Source organism: Otolemur garnettii, unplaced genomic scaffold, assembly GCF_000181295.1.
Source record: "Otolemur garnettii isolate 467f Iridium unplaced genomic scaffold, OtoGar3 scaffold00204, whole genome shotgun sequence".
In the NCBI taxonomy this organism is placed as follows: Eukaryota; Metazoa; Chordata; class Mammalia; order Primates; family Galagidae; genus Otolemur; species Otolemur garnettii.
Window position 1 is genome coordinate 1,260,704 of NW_003852599.1, and position 16,631 is coordinate 1,277,334.

The following is a 16,631-nucleotide window of genomic DNA, read 5'->3' on the forward strand; positions in this document are numbered from 1 at the left end:
AGAAAGATGGAGACTTTACATCTTCTGTATTAACCTGGATGGTTTTGAAACATATATTTCTTAGTAAAGTATCACAAATATGAAAAAGCAAGTATCCAGTGTATTCAATACTACTATGAAGCCAGTAGACCATCTAATTCATGCTTGCCCACACAAGAGAAAAACTCAATTGAATGAAAGATCAGGGGAGGAGAATGTAGGAGGGTTTGGAATTGAGGAAGGAGGGGGATGGGCATGCTCCTACTTGATGGGCACAACATAAAGGTATATGGACGCCTCCTGGGGCAGGACACAACTACAACAGGGACTCTACCTAACACATGCAGACACTGTAACCTAATTGTTTGTACCCTCAGATTAATCTGAAATAAAAAATAATAAAAGTTTAAGCATTCATTAAAAAAATATGTTGAACAAATTTGCCCCAAATTGCTGTTTTACCTGGGTTTATGAGAACAGGTGTGCATTCTCTCCAGCCCAGAGAAAGAAGGCATATTTTAGGGATAAGACTGGATGCTGTCTATGAAAAGCCAAGGGCAGAGACTGGAACTGGGAGGCAATCCCTGATCCACGGTAGCTGCCGGTCCTCCGCAGATAGGTTGCACAAGTCGCCAACAATGTAGGAAGTAGTGAGCCTGCCGGTCACTCCCTGGCACTGTCCTACCTGCTGTCCCTCTCCTTAGTGTTAGTTCCCCAGCACTTTGACTTGTAAACAGCCTGTTGCAGCTTCACTGCTCTTACGTTATGAACTTTCAGTCTTAGATCCTTTCGATAAGTGACTCGTTATTTATTTTTGTAGTTCAAAATCTACGAGAGAAAATCCAACGGGCTTAATTTCACTGTTTTCTGGAGCGTGAGTCTGAACGAGGGAGGCACGCATACCCAGATAAAGTCAGGATTCTGTGAGGTTAAAAGGAGGGAGGAAGAATAGTGGCTGGAAAGGCAATCAGCAGTGATTGCTGTGTTATACAAATAATGATCTCACTATACATTGTGGCAAGTGCTCTGAGGAGGTGATGTCAGCTCCCGTTATCCTAGATAACCATCATACAGGGCGCTGCTGGACAGGCCCTAGTGGGGCCGGATGAGCCCGTGTGCCACCGTCTGGAGTTGTTTGTTCACATATGAGGCCTTCTGTCATAGACAGAGTTAGGAAACTGGACTCTTCAAGGACCATGGTGTGAGTCAAGGACCCGGTGTGCAAAGTACATTTAGTAAGGCACTTAGCAAAGTAGTGACTAACTATAAATTCAATTTCATGTAAGAATGCTTTGAAGATATAACCACCTTAAGATAAGAGGATATTGTGTAACCTTGTAACCTATGAAGAAATGTCGGTTCGGGGTATACTAAGATGATTAGTAACATCGCTGATGTTTACTTTTACTGTGAGAATAAAAGTAGAACAGCTCTTGGAGGAGATATCCTCGCTGTTCTCTGGAATTGCTGGCTTTTCTATAAATAAAAGTGAAACTATTGATGTCTCACCCACTTCTCTTTTAATTGGCTTAGAGGAGCAGCTGTGTTGCTGCAGAGGCGTGTGGGGAGACCCTCGGGGCAACAAGACTGCGGGGCTACAGTGGGAAGGGATTTGTTGTTTTAGTATAAGCGAGACATAACCTGGGAACCCCTAAAACTTGGTGGTGACGCTTTACAGGGGCTGGAGATGATCTGGTCACACAAAGTCACACTCACACATTCTCTCCGCTCTTCTCTCTCTGTCTTCCCTCTTCATTTCCCTCTCTCATTTTCTGGGGCTGCAGTGTTCAAAGTTACTGTGCCCTGCCTATTTCTGAGAAGCGGCCCCCAGATCTCAGGCCTGTAGGGAAATGAGAAGTTCTTCTCCACAAGAAGCTTTTGGATCCTGTTCTAGATGAGGAAAGGGAAGGAGGTGGCTGGGAATCCAAGTCCCTGGGGGCCGTGGAGGGGAAGGTCATTCAGACAGAAGGAATATATGAGAAAAAGCAGAGATGTAGTTGCGTGTAGCGGGTTGAAAAGGTTTCATGAAGGCTGGCACATGAGGGCCTCCTAGCAGATGGGATTCAAGAAGGAGTCCAGGGGCCACCCTGTGACTGCCAGATGTCACAGTAGCTCTACCGGTGCTGGAAGGAGTCTGAGCCTCGGCTAAGATGATGGAGACTCAGGCTTAGGAGCTCAGGAAGACTTTTAACTGGATGTCTACTGACTAATGATCCATTTCTGTAGATAGCTTTCCAGTGTGCAAAATGCTTTCATAACTCCCCTACCTTCCAGCTAGCTACTGCTGCGTGACACGCTAACCCAAAACGACATTGATTTTGCCCAAAGACCTGCAATCTGGGCAGGGCTTGGCAACCCAGCTCATTGCTGCTCCATGCAGTGTTCACTGGGGCAGCTGGAACCATCTGATGTCTTTGTGCTCACAAATCTGGCAGAGGATGCTGGAACCTTAGCTGGGGCTGCAAGGCAGAACACTCCAGGTGGTCTCTCCTTGTGGCTGGGGCTTTTTCACAACAGTGGCTGCGTTCCAAGGGTGAGGGTGCTCAGAGTGGGGATCGGGTGGAAGCTTTTCTAACTTAGGTTTGTGAGTCGTAATGCACTCACTTCTGCCACATTCTACTCATTAGCTGCCGGTCACTAAAGCCTGTCTGTATGTAAGGGCGAGGAACTAGATGGCACCTTTTGTTAGGAAGAGTATTAAATTGTGGACATGATTTATTAATAAACTGGGAAGTAGGCCTGATTATCTTTACATTCCAGAGAAGCTGGGTGACTTGTCAAGAACATACAAGCAAGGGGCAGAAGTAGGTCTAACCATAACACACACACACATGCATACATGCAACATACCACACACACACACACACACACATCCAAGTGACTCCTGTTCCTAGCTTAAAACTTCTAAAGCCAAACCCCTCATTTTCCTAAGCCTATTCTCCCACAGTCATCTTTGATTTTTCTCTCATTCATCCCTGATGCTGTCAGTTTCATCTTCAAAATACATCCAGTTCCATCTTTGAAATACATCAGGAACCTAACCATGTTTTAACCCCGTGCACCAAGTCTGTGGGTCACGTCTATGTTATCTCCCACCTGAATCATGGTGATACCTCCTTGCTTATCTCTGCTTCGGTCCTCACATACCCTCTAGCACCCCCAGCCGTTCTGCTCTGGTCACAGCAGCCAGAATGATTTCTCTGATAGTATAAATCAGATCCTGTCATTCCTCTGCTCAAAACCCTATAATGGCCCCACATCTCATGCAGAATAAAAACTGAATTGCTTGCCACAGTCTACAGGACCCAATCTGAGCTGCCCCGTGCCCCCAGCCCTCTCTGACCCCGTCTCCTCCCAATCTCCCGGCTCATTCCATGGCAGCCTCCCTGTCCTCCTGGCTCCCACCTACACCTCAGAGCCTTTGTACTTGCTGTTCCCTCTGCCCAAGACCTGCATGGCTCCCTCTCTACTCCTCCGGCTTCTGTTCCGATGTCACTTTGGTAGCAAGGTCTTCATGGATCACACTATTGGAAAATACAGCTCCATCTCCACTCCTGTTTCTCACCATTCCCCTCCATCGCTTTATTTTCCTCCATAGAATTCATGATTATATTACCTATTGTATAGTTACTTTAAAAACTGTCTGCTCTCTCCCAGTAAAAGCAAGCCGGACAATCTCAGGGATTTTATATGTTTTGTCTATTACTTATTCCTCATCACCTAGGATGGTGCCTGGCTCTAGGAGGCTGTCGTTTTTTTGGTGAATAAATAAAAACTACAATCGTGCTTCTGTCAACGTCTTATATTTCAAAAAGCCATGGTGTGTGTATTTTGTTGCTTGAGCAGTATAGCTTTTATTACTTCGACAAGATCCTCTTTAATCTCACATAACGATTTGGTCTTCAATTCTATTACTTATATTATTATCGTTACCACCAGGTTATGATCTTTTCCTTTCACTGCTGAAAAGACTTCAAACCGTCTTGTTTTGTTTTGTTCTAGGTTCAAAGCCATGTGATCTGCTAAGAAAACAGGGTGGGGGAACAGAACTCTCAGTGGTCTAAGAGAATTATTTTGTTTCAGGCAAAAAGTTCCCAAGTGGTGACCCATATGCAAAACATCAGTTTTGTAGCATGAACTCGTGGTTAGTAAAAATAGAGATAGTCACGTGCATGTGTGCACGCACACTCAGACACATCTGCCAAAGGACCAACTTCCCACAATACTTAAACAAAAAACTCTCATAGGCAGGCAGAGCTTATGAGAGAAAGGGAGCAGCTTTTGCAAAAATCCTTGGGTGAGGGTGGGCTTGGCCTTTCTAATGAACAGAAAGAAGGCCAAGTGTGGCTGGTTAAAGAAGAGGAGAAAGAAAGAAAGAGAGAGAGTTGCATGGATAGTATTTGATGGTAGGCAGGGGCCAGCTCAGGTAGGACATTTTGCTCAGAGTACTACATTAAATGTTATTCGATTAGATAAATAGGATGAGAAACCGTTGACGGGCTTAAACAGGAGAATGAAGGGATCTGGTTTTCATTTTCATTTTATTTTTTGTTACCCTCAGTAGAGTACCATGGCATCATAGCTCACAGCAACCTCAAACTCTTGGGCTCAAGTGATCTTCTTACCTCAGTCTCCTGAGTAGCTGGGATTATAGGTGAGCACCACAATGCCTGGCTGATTTTTCTATTCTTAGTAGAGATAGGATCTCATCTTGCTCAGGCTGGTCTCATACACCTGAGCTGAATCAATCCTCCTGCCTGGGCCTCCCAGAGTGCTAGGATTATAGGCGTGAGCCACAGCGCCAGGTCTGGTTTATATTTTTAAAAGCTTATTGTGGATTCTGTGTGGAGAGTGAGTTACAAGGGGGTGCAAGAATGAAAGCAGAGAGACAAATCCAGAGACCATTGCCATCATCTAGGCAAAAGATAATGGACATGTGATCTTAAAACCTAGCGAAGGAGCATCACAGCATAGACAGGAGACCATATGGAGAAGGATTTCTTAGCTGGTTTCCTTTGCTTGGAATTCCCAAGGTGGATCCCTGAGGGGCTGGGATAGGGAGAGCACCCACATCTGCAGGAAGGGGAGGATCTCAAGCAGGTGTGGAGGTGATTGTGGGAGGGAAGCAGGACTAGGTAGGGGTGGAGGGCAAAGCTTCTGCACCCTAAGTTGGCCTTTGGTTTCAGTTCAGCCTGGTATTCTCTTAGGAGAGAATGACCATTGCCAGCCATGAAGCATATATTAGAAGCAGAGATAGCTGTTCAGGAGGGAGGAGAAAGTTGAAGCAGAGGGAGAGAAAGAGAGAGAGAGAGAGAAACTGCTCTCTCTCTGATGGTTTCACTCCCTGGCTTCAGTCCTTCCCCAGCCCAGGCAGATTTAGGGATATCCACAATACCCACATGTCTTGTTCGTTCGTTCGTTCCTTCCTTCCTTCCTTCCTTCTCTCTCTCTCTCTCTTTCTCTCTTTTTTTTTTTAGATGGTCTCACTTTGTTGCCTTGGGATTGAGTGCCATGGCGTCTAGCTCATAGCAACTTCAAACTCCTGGGCTCAAGCGATTCTCTTGCCTCAGCCTCCTGAGTAGCTGGGACTATAGGCCCCCACCACAATGCCTGGTTATTGCTTTTAGAGATGGGTGTCTCACTCTTGCTCAGGCTGGTCTTGAACTCCTGAGCTCAGGCAATCCACCCACCTTGGCCTCACAGAGTGCGAGGACTACAGGCTGGAGCCATGATGCCCAGCCTCAAGGTCCCTTGGGTTTGTCAGGAGTCTGCTCTCTGGGAGGACAGGAGCACTTTGGTGGGGCTGGGAGATGGGTGGATGGGGAGATAAAGAGAGAGACCCCACCAGAAAGTGGTCTCCAGACCAAAGCAAAGGCACATATATTCATTTCATTTCATTTATCATTTTCCTTATTTGTAAAGCTGGTTTCTCAGTTCTCTATCTTCCCAGACCTGTTCTCTGGGCAGCCATGGGCAGACTGCAACATGAAAATTGGTCTGACTTCAGCCTCCTTATAGAAATTCTCCCCACTAACGTCTAGGGAGGGGATGGTGAGGCCTCTGTCCTCTGGGAATGTGAGGGGTGAAAGGGCCAAGAGAGTATGGGGCGTCTTCTGGGCTCGCTCTAAGGGCTTCACTTTCCCTCCCATGGTTGAGTGTGTTGAAGCTGCATGTTGTCACCAACACTGCAACCCCAACTCTGCCATCTGCCTTCTGCTTGGCCCTGGAAAATCCCCTTCTTCTCTCTGGGTTTCATTTCCCCATGTGAATAGGACATTAGGAGTGGGTAAGAACCATTTTCCCCCAGCCACACAGTCCGAGGCATGTATCATAAACTCATTAAGTTCCATCCAGAGTAGTGATAGTTACCATCTTTCTGGCTGTCCAGTATTTGAGTCCACTTTCTACATTTCTTCTTGGGGGAGATGGTTTGCTCATCCATAGGGAGGTAGAGCCTGCTTCGCACTAGAGAAGATGACAAATGTCCATATGTTGCTTTCCCAATCTCTCTTCAGCTGTAGTGCAGACCCATGGGCCAGTATTTACCAATCAAATGCACCTAATTCTGACATTGAATTGTAAGGCGGTGACATTATAAAGCAGGACCGAATGGAACCCTTTATTTGTAATGGGGTAAAGGGGGAAGAAGGGAGCTACACCTGGTTTCTAATCTAGCAGCTGCTCTGGTGACTTATTTCTGCTAGATGGGCAGTGCAAGCTAGTGCCCCAGCAGCAGCAGAAGTGATGTCCCTACAGAGAATTGATTCTGGGACATGGTTTGGGGTGTTGTTCCTGGCTGTGTGGCTACTGGGTCTGGTTCTCAAGCATCCCTAAAGATTCCATGAGCTACCCCAAAATTCTTTTCCTAAGTTTCTTTTCTGCTTCAACCGTCAGTCAAAGTCAGTTTCTGTTGCATATAATTAAACCCTGACTGAGGCAGAAATTTGTACAAGGAATGGCTTGTTGACAACAGACCCACAGGAAATGAGGAAGAATCTGAGCATTGGTTATTTGGACCTGTTGGGATGAAGGGCAGTTACAACCCAGCTTCAAGTAGAGGGACTCTGGCAGGTCAAGCATACATTAGTGAGATAGTCAATTAAATTAGAACTTCTAGTCACCTGGAATGAAGTGCTCCTTGAAAGCAGGGCTCTCAGAGGCTGAGTGGCCCTTGTTATAGACTAGTCTGAGGGGCACAGAAATTCCAGGGCCATGAGGAAGGATGGCTGCATCTGATTACACTGTCCCAGCTCATATCCCAACGCCTCAGCTCCAGTGTCTACCTAAAAGCTAAGGATCTTTTACGATTGTGGCAAAATATTTTTTTCCCCCAGAAGTAGGAATAAGAAGCAGTAATACTGGAGCCCAGGTCCCAGCGTCAACCAGTAGAAGCTGGAACTATAATGGCAGGTCTGTCCTTTAAGATTTGGAGCCTTGGGAGAGTTGTAGTTGCTGTTGGAGGTGTTACCCAAGTAGAGAAGGAAGGAAAGAAATATCCTGATTTCCCCTTTTCTTCTGCCCTCTAACCTCTTATTCATACGGAAGACAGAAAATATAACCATGATATACCTATGACATGGAGCAGAGGAAGGGAAGGAGAGGCATGGATCTGAGAAACAGGAAAAGCATCTTCTCCCTAGACAAGAGATGTTCTTACTACATCAGATCCCAGTGTGCCTGGAAGGTGATTACAAAGGCAAGGCAAGTAAGGGTAAAGTATTGCTAATTGGTATGGGCAAAGCTGAGAGCACACCTGGAGACAGACTCTGAGTGTGCTATACCAAGGAGGGGGTAATATAATTTTAGATTGAACTAAATTTATTGATACGTGGGCATTCACTAGAGATTCTTATTTCAGTTGGTTAGTTTGAGTAATCAGAAAGGGATCTTCTAATGGTTTGCTTGGTTGGTTGACTGAATCTCGGGCTATAGAATGTACTAAGCAAAGTTAAGATGCCATAAATTCCTTGGTATAGAATAGAAGAAAGGAGATCGAAGCACTGAGTACTTTTCCATATGCAACATGCCTCCTACCCTCTCACCGTAGTCTCAGAGTGTACCAAGAAGACCATGCATTTGTGAAGTTATTGAGAAACACATTAGTGAGAGGAGCACTGTTCTCTGGAAGGCTGGGGATAGAAGTAGGAAGCTGAAAGCTGAAGTTGAAATAGGCTCCCTGATTTCAATAGGGATAAAAAGAGCCTGGGGGTGGGGGCAGACTCCAAGTAGTAGCATTTAGTCACTAGAGGCAAGATGGTCATAGTTACCAAACAGACATAGAGCAGGGGTGCAGATGCCAAATGAATAACAAATGCCCATTACTATCTGCCCCTTCCCCTGTCCATCTCCATATCCCTTTCTTCTGATGCTTACACGCTCACCAACCATAATGCAACCAACCAGCTTTGAAAAACCAATAACACATTCACCATCTCCAAAGAGTCAACCTGTAGAGTACAATCCAGCTGTAACTATATTCAGCCAAGCTTCCTCAGTCTGTGGGTGATGGTCATCCTTCCGGTAATAACATTGTCCTCTTTCAAAACTCTATCATCTGTGCAATTAATTATAAAATAATATGTAATTGGTTAATTTTATAATCAAGAACACACTTACATAATAGTGAGGGAAAGGAAAGAAGAGCAAAACTAGATTAAGATAGTTAAATTAATGCATTGATTGAAACTAAGAATCAGTTGTAAAATAAGCCACTATTTTAGGTACCATTAAGGAAAGTAATCTAATTAAATAGTATGATGCTTTCTTATCACTTATAACTAGAGCTATTTTATATTCCTCTAGGCATAGACATAGCTTTTTTTCTTATATAACACTTGTGCATACATGAAAATTAAAATATAAGACATGAGTTCAAGACCAGCCTGATCAAGAGTGGGATCCCGTTTCTACTAAAAATAGAACACAAAAACAAAAACAAAAAACAACTAAGTGGGCACCTGGGAGGCTGAGGCAAGAGGATTGCTTCAGCCTAGGAATTTGAAGTTGCTGTGAGCTATGACTCCATGACACTCTAGCTGGGATTGACAGTCTCAAATAAAATAAAATACAAGAGAAATATATTGATTGTGGTATTCCTTAATCTTTATATTTATAGCTCTACTCTGGATCCCTCCCATATTATTTCTTCAACAAAGAATATTTGCCCCACTGTTTTCTTTCCTTGCCTTTTTGCATATACAATGGCTTTTTATTTCAAAGTGGGATGATGTAATATTTTGGAAGACAGTTTCCAGGACAATTAAACTAAAATGGGTTGTAGCAACAATATACATTGCTCAAGTGAGGTAATAATAAAACGAATAGCCATGACCAACGAAGAAAATGTGCAAGCAGTGGTAATTGGTGGTAATTGTATCATGAATGTCGCATGTTACCAGCAATAGCGAGGTGCTGTTAATTGTAGGATGCATCCCTATTTGAAAGGTGTTAAAAATGCGAAGAAATGAACATCTTAGAATTAATGAAATGCAATAATGAATATAAAAACACATAATAAGGAAGAGAATACAAATATATACTAAGTCCTTTTTTTCTGATGATATATTTTACTTTTGTTCTCCAATAACTTTTCCATGTTCCATTTGGCTTAATCCAGTACCTCCACTGTTATTTGTTTGCTTGTTCTTTCTGCACAGTAGGTTAACCAAAAATCTTCACTTTTGAAGGTTTTGAGTCACTGATAGTTCTACCAGCATAATTACTATGGAAAAAATTCTTGCCTTTCCCCCCTCATTTATGGAATGGATAATTTTCCTTTAGCTGATCTTAAGGGTTTCCCTTTACCAGTTATTTTCAACATTTAAATTATAACATTCCTTATTGTGGTTATCCTCCATAGGCTTTCTTGAAATTCTTGGCTCTGTGGACTTATGGTTCTCATTAAATTTGGAAAAATTTTGGCTTTTAATTTTTTACACTCCTCCCTGGTCCCACCATGGTACTCTAATTACACATATGTTAGACTGTTTGATGTGGTCTTACAGGTCGCTGAGGGTTGGCTCACTTTCCGGCCTTTATATTTCTGTACTTCATTTTGGATAGTTTCTATTTCTAGGTCAAGTTCACTATTTATTTTCTTTTGTAGTGTGTAATCTGTTATTATCCTACCCAGTGAAATTTTAATTTCAGATGTTGAATTTTTCTGTTTTAAAACTAAAAAAATTAGTTTTAAAAAATCTCCCCTTTCTCTCTTCATTATGCTCATGTTTTCCTTTAAATCATTGAGTATATTGAATATACAGTATTTATATTAGCTCATTTAATATCTTTTCTGATTTCATCATCTCTTTCATTTCTGGGCATCTTTATATTAATTGGTTTTGTCTTGGTTATAGGTCTCATTTTCCTGATTTTTTGCGTCTATAATTTTTTTTTTAGGTGCTAGATACTGAGAATGTTACACTGTTGACAAGCTGGACTTTTGGTTTTCCTATAAATAATATCAAAGTATGTTTGGGCAGGCAGCTATTCATGAATCATCTTGATAATTATAAAACTTCCTTTTAAGCATGTGCTCTAGGCTAGTTTGGCCACGTTAATAAGTGTGAACTGACTGTTGTCTACTAAATGCTCTGTGTATTCAACAAAGTCCCTTATATCTGGCTAGTCAGTCTAAGCCTCTCCCAACCCTGTGAGAACTCTGGAAACTACCAATTTTACTGCTGTCCAACAATTAGTTTTTGTCCATTCCTGTGTAGTTTTATTCCAACTATACTCAACTCAGTGTTCAGACAAAAATCCGAGGGGAACCTATGCAAATGTATAGAAACGTTTGCATAGCTCTCTCCCCTGCTGCACTTGGTACCACAAATTGTAGTTGTCCTGAACTTCTGTTTTCTTAGCTCAGTAAGGCTGCTGTCCTCTGCTTGAGTTTCCTCTCTGTCTCTGTGCTGGGGTGCAGTAAATGCCCACAGAGTAGAGAGTCAGGGCAATGGTAGCCTTTGCCTCATTTGTTTCCCTTTTCTCAGGAATCACTATTCACTACTGCCAGTGCTATGATTTAAATGTGTCCCTTCCAAAATCCGGGTATTGCCAATGTGACAGTAGTGAGAGGTGGGGCCCATAGGAAGGTGATCAGGCCACAAGGGCTCCTCCTTCACAAATGGGATTTTGGCTTTTATATAAATAAAAAGGCTTTTGGCTAGCTTGCTCTTTTGCCCTCCTTCCCTTTGGAGGGTACAGCAACAAGAGGCCACCTTGGGAGCAGACGGCAGCCCTCATCAGGTGACCAAACCCACCAGCTCCTTGATCATACACTGCCAGCCACAAGACTGTGAGAAAGAAATGTGTATTCATTATGAATCGCCTAGTCCGTGGTATCCTGTTATAAACAGATTCAGACAATATCCTAATATCCGAGAACAGTGGTTTGATATATTGGGCCCGGTTTTATGGGTTGTTCATGGGGAGAGGACTATTCTGGTACCACTTACTGCATAACGGGGGGAGTGGAAAGAGGAAGTCTTTTTATTAATTGGTTTAACGCTTCCTTTAATAACTTTGTGAGCTTGTTGCCTGACTGCTTAATTTTCAACTTTTGCTGTTTGTTTTCTAACACAGACATTTAGGGCTGCACATTTCCCCATGGACGCTGCTGTGGCTTTATCCTACCAGTTTTGCTTTGTAGTGTTTGTGTTATTGTCCCATTAAAATATTTTCTAATTGTTATGATCGTTCCCTCCTGGAGTCATGAGTTATTCAAACTTATATCCATTATGTCCCACAACTATCAGTCCTTTGTTGAATATGTGTCTTACACATACCTTCTCTTGTATGGCTTGTCTGTTTACTTTCATGGTCCTATCCTCTGACGAGCACAATGTCTTCATTTTAATGAAGTCCCATTTGTGAAAATATCTTATAGCTAGTGTTTTTGATGACCTATTTAGGAAAATTTCGCTTCTCTCAAGACCATGAAGATATTCTCCTGTGGTTTCACTTAAATTATTTGTTATTTCATTTTTCACAGTTGGGTTGTGCTGCGGCTTGAGTTATCTTTTAAACATAAGTGGAATTTACCAGGAACTGTTTTGTAAGTCAGTTGACTAGATGTGATTAGGTCTGTGCTTACTTTCTATTCTATTCCATTTGTACACGAAAATATCCTAGTGACTTCTCCCTTAAAATTTTTTTTCACGGTAAGTTTTCTACTTTGTTGATCATTGATGGCCGTGGTGCATTTATTTTAGTTGTTCGTCCTCCATACTCAGTTGTCCTTCCCCACCTTGTTCTTTGCTCAGGGAAGCTGACCTGAATGCATTACATTAAGGTTTTTTTCTGCCTCTGATTCTGGGGCCAACAGAAAATCCTAGCGAGAGATCGGAGGGAGGATGGAGAGAGAGGTGGGACATTTATGCCCCCTGATTTCCTTTCTGTGAGGTCCCCTCGGGTTGGTTTTGTAACTTGACCAAATATCATTGCTCCTCTGAAGGCAGCTGATCCTAGAAAACTCCCTGTCCTTCCAGGTTCTAGTAACTTTTCCCTGTCCTTCTCTCTTTAGTTCTAGGAGAGGTGACAGTTCCTATGCTTGCTAGTCCTGCCTGGGTTCCTAAATTACCCCTAAGCCCTGCTAATATCTTTGTGATTAGTTTCTTTGCATCTAAACCTCTTAGAAAAACCTTAATTTGAATGTGCAGTTTCCTTGTGAGAGGCGCTGGTATATTAGAAAGCTTTTAAAAAGATGTCTTATATTCAGTATTGTTGTTAAACATGCTTTAGTTGTTATAGTTTATTTCTAGAAATTGTTCAATTTCCTGTGTAGATGGTCACAGTCGTTTGTGACCCTTGTGTTTCTTCCTTTAGCATACTTACAATTTTATTATTTTATTTTATTTTTGCAGTTTTGGGCCGGGGCTGGGTTTGAACCCTCCACCTCCGGTATATGGGGCCAGTGCCCTATTCCTTTGAGCCACAGGTGCTGCCCCATACTTATAATTTTAATTTCTGTTCTTTTTTTTCTTATTCTCCTGGCTGAGGCCTCCATTATAAAGTGGAACAGAAGTAATTTTTTTTTTGGTCTCATTCTTCGCCTTAAATTGAATGCAACAAATGGTTTGTCATTAAGAATTGTTATTTGTTGTAGATCTAGGGTTGATGACTTTTCTATGTAAAGGAATTTTTTGTCTTTCTGAATTTATTATTTTTTAAAATCATGAACAGAGGGCGGTGCCTGTGGCTCAAAGGAGTTTGGTGCCGGCCTCATATGCCGGAGGTGATGGGTTCAAACACAGCCCCTGGCCAAAAACTGCAAGAAAAAAAAATATAAATATAAACAAAAAAAACCATGAACAGATACTGACTTGTATTGAATAGAGGACTGCACTGTTTGAGACGATTATGAAGTTCCTTTCCTTTTCTTGTCTGGCTCTCCCTTGAGTCTTGGGCTCCATCCTCGCAGAATGAGTCAAGGTCAAAGCCATGGAGATGATCTGTCCTTGCCCCAGCCTGAAAGGGCAGGAACGGAGTCTCAAGTGAGGCTTGGGCTTTATAAAATCTTCCATGTGTAACACTGCCAGATGTTGGGGATGGCAAAGTTTTACCGTATTATTTTGTTTCTGATTTACTCCTCCTTCTTATTAGGTGTAAGGAGAACAAGGGATGATGAGGAGAGAAACCACAATCTGATACCCATGTCACTTACAGCAATCCTGTGAAGCAGTTATTAGTATGCTTATTTTACAGATGAGGAAGCTGAAGCTCAGAGAGGTGAAGGGCTCTGCCCAGAATAATAGCAGAGTCAGGTTTTAGATCTGTGGCTCCACATCTTGTGTTCAGGAGCCCTGCTTTCTTCTTCACAACAGAGAAGTGAGACCTGGCCCCACGTCACCACTGGTGGACTTCCTTCCCTGACCCTTGGAGCCTCAGCTGTAAGAGTTCCGGTTCCACTCTTCCATCCACTTCCCCAGCAGGGCTATAGTTTGGAAGCACTGTGGCCCTCTGACCGTGCCTCCAGGTCTCCTGGGCTGTACATCCTGTCACTGTTGTGAGTACTGTGCGTGTGTATGTTTGTACATGTGCAGAGGGAGGGTAGAGAGTCTGGAGAAGGCAGAGAGCAGAGTGGGATTATGATTCTCCTTTTCTATGGACTAGGCTTGATGTTGAGATGGGCAGGTAGTTGCTGCTGACTGGTTTGCTCCTGCCCCTTCCTCTGACTGCAGGTTGGACCGTCTCTGACTGCCTAATGCCTGAAGGCTCCCAGCTCCCTCTGGTTTCCCACTTCTTGCCCTTTCTTGCTGTAGGCAACTCAGTGACCAGCCTGACACAGGCCCTGAAGCAGTGCCACAGAGGATGGAGGGGCTCTGTCTTCCTAGATCTACTTTTGTTCTGCCCCAGGATACCTTCTCTACCTTCCCTGGCCTCAAGGTCCTGGCGCTGAATCTGCATCTCACCCAGCTCCTGCCAGGAGCTCTCAGGGACTTGGGACAACTGCAGCATCTCTCTTTCCTGGCTTCTCCCAAGGGAAGATTCATCTTCCTAACCTCTGAAGCCTTTATAGACCTTAGATCCCTCCAGAACCTTGCTTTTGTGGGCCCCTGTCGAGATGGGAACTTGGTATGTGGTTGCCTTGCAGTCTACAATGGCTGGTTGCCAAGTATAGTTGCCTCCAGAATATGGGGGTGCTGGCTGATATCTTCCTGGATTGGGTGCATGGCCCCTTCTTTGGGAATGCCTAGACTCTGGGTGTGTTGGGTCTGACATTCAATGGGGAGCTGGTAATGGCCAGGCCTGGGGCCCTCCATGGTCTCAGGCTAGGGGCTCTGCATCTGGACCACACAAAGATGAAGGCAGCTGCCATGGTGGGACTGGGGCAGTAGAAGTTGGATGGTCTATCTGTGAAACACACTGACACAGCCTTGCTGCCTGCCTGGACAGTTGCCTGCTTTGAGCTACCGAAGCTGAGTTTAAGAACTCAGAAGATAAGGCACATACCTCTAGAAGCCCTGGTTTCCTGGTACAACCTGAAGAGGTTGGGTTTTCAGAGCAGTGGTCTGACTGAGCTATGACCAGATTTCCTGGTTGCCATGCCAGGCTTCAGAAACTGAACGTGGCCAGCAAACCACTGTAGAGTGCTAGGACTGAGGCTGGGGCTGTTGTCAGGACTGCAGGTCCTGGATCTGTCCCCCAGTAGGCTGCATACCCTGTCCCCGGTTACCTTCTTCTGTTTTCCCATTAGCGAGAGCTGCTACTTCATGGAAACTAGCTGGTTTGTCTGGAAAACCAAGGGAAGACTCATCTTTCTACACATCCCCCATGCCTTTGTAGACATCAGATTTCTCCAGTGGCCAGTATTTCAGGGCCTACATAAGCTAGAGACTTTGAACTTGGGCAGCAATCCCCTGGCAACCCTGTTGAGGGCTGGTTGGCTCCTCTGCCTGCACTGATCACTCTGAACCTACTAGACACCTACTCTGAACTTGGGACTTCTGGGGCCCAGAGAGTCTGGGCAACTTGAGCCTGCGGATCCCCTTTGGCCCTTCTAGGGTATGGTTGTCCCTGCCCCAGAGGCTGATTAGCTTTGAGCTTCAAGCACTCTCAGGCAGGAAGCATCGGAAGCTGTCTCCTAATGTCCTTTAAAGTCTCGCAGGTCCTGATTTGAGAACACTGGAGACTGTAGCTGGAGACCCAGAATGTCTCCAAGATCATCCCTACCTTTTGTCAACTCTCCCTGCTTGGCAGTAGCTTAGAGGCCCTCTGTTCCCAGGACACCTCCAGTTGTTTCCTGTGGCAGCACCCCAGGCTCAAGTTCCTGAGGGTACAGGTAGTGGCATGGCTCCAAGCCCTGCTGCCTCATGGTCACAGGGCTGCCCAACTTCCTGGAGAAGCTTCAGGTGCTACAGTCTGGAGCCCAGTCCCACCCAGTGTTGCTGGGGGAGCCGGTAGGGAACCTAACCAGGCTTGAGAGGCTACAGCTGGCCCAGACAGGGCTGAAGACCCTGTCTGCAGTCTTCAGATCCTGGTGCCGGACAGGGAGAGAGGCCTCATGCTGGAAGCCAGCTTCCAGGGTCACAGTCCTCATATGTCCCAGGACCTGCATATCCTCACTTTGTCCACTTGGCAATGTGCCGATGCCTGGGGTGGGTCTCTGGCTGGAATGGTCCCCCAGAACATACACACACATACTGTCACAACAGCTATGCCATCCAGAAGCTGGGGCAGATAGGGCTCCCCTTTTCCCCCTTTTCTGTTCTAAAACTCTGGGGCTGGAACTCTTTGGGGGAAGCTCTGCCCTGCTGCTTCTGGGGTCTCCTTACCCCTCTTAAGGGAAGCCAGAAGTCATTGATCCTCCGTCTCCAGGTTTTGTTCAGGGATTGGCTCAAGGGTCTGAGGAGTCAGAAGGTGAAGGCAAGAGGTTCCTTTATGATGAGTTGTGTCCTACAGCTGGCAGGACAAGGGTTGGGGGAGACACAGCTGCCTGCTCACTCTGGAGGGCTGCCCTCCTCCAGCTGGCTGGAGACTGCTCATCTGCCATCTTGAGTGGGATTCTGAGCCAGGGAAGGATGTGGTGGACAATGTAGCAGACAGCATGGTGGGCAGCCAGTCACACTCTGCAGGCCCTGTCACCAGGCCCTGCACACCCTTCTCTATCCTCTGGAACTCTTCCTGGCTACCTCCCTCCTGCTGGCTGTCCCACA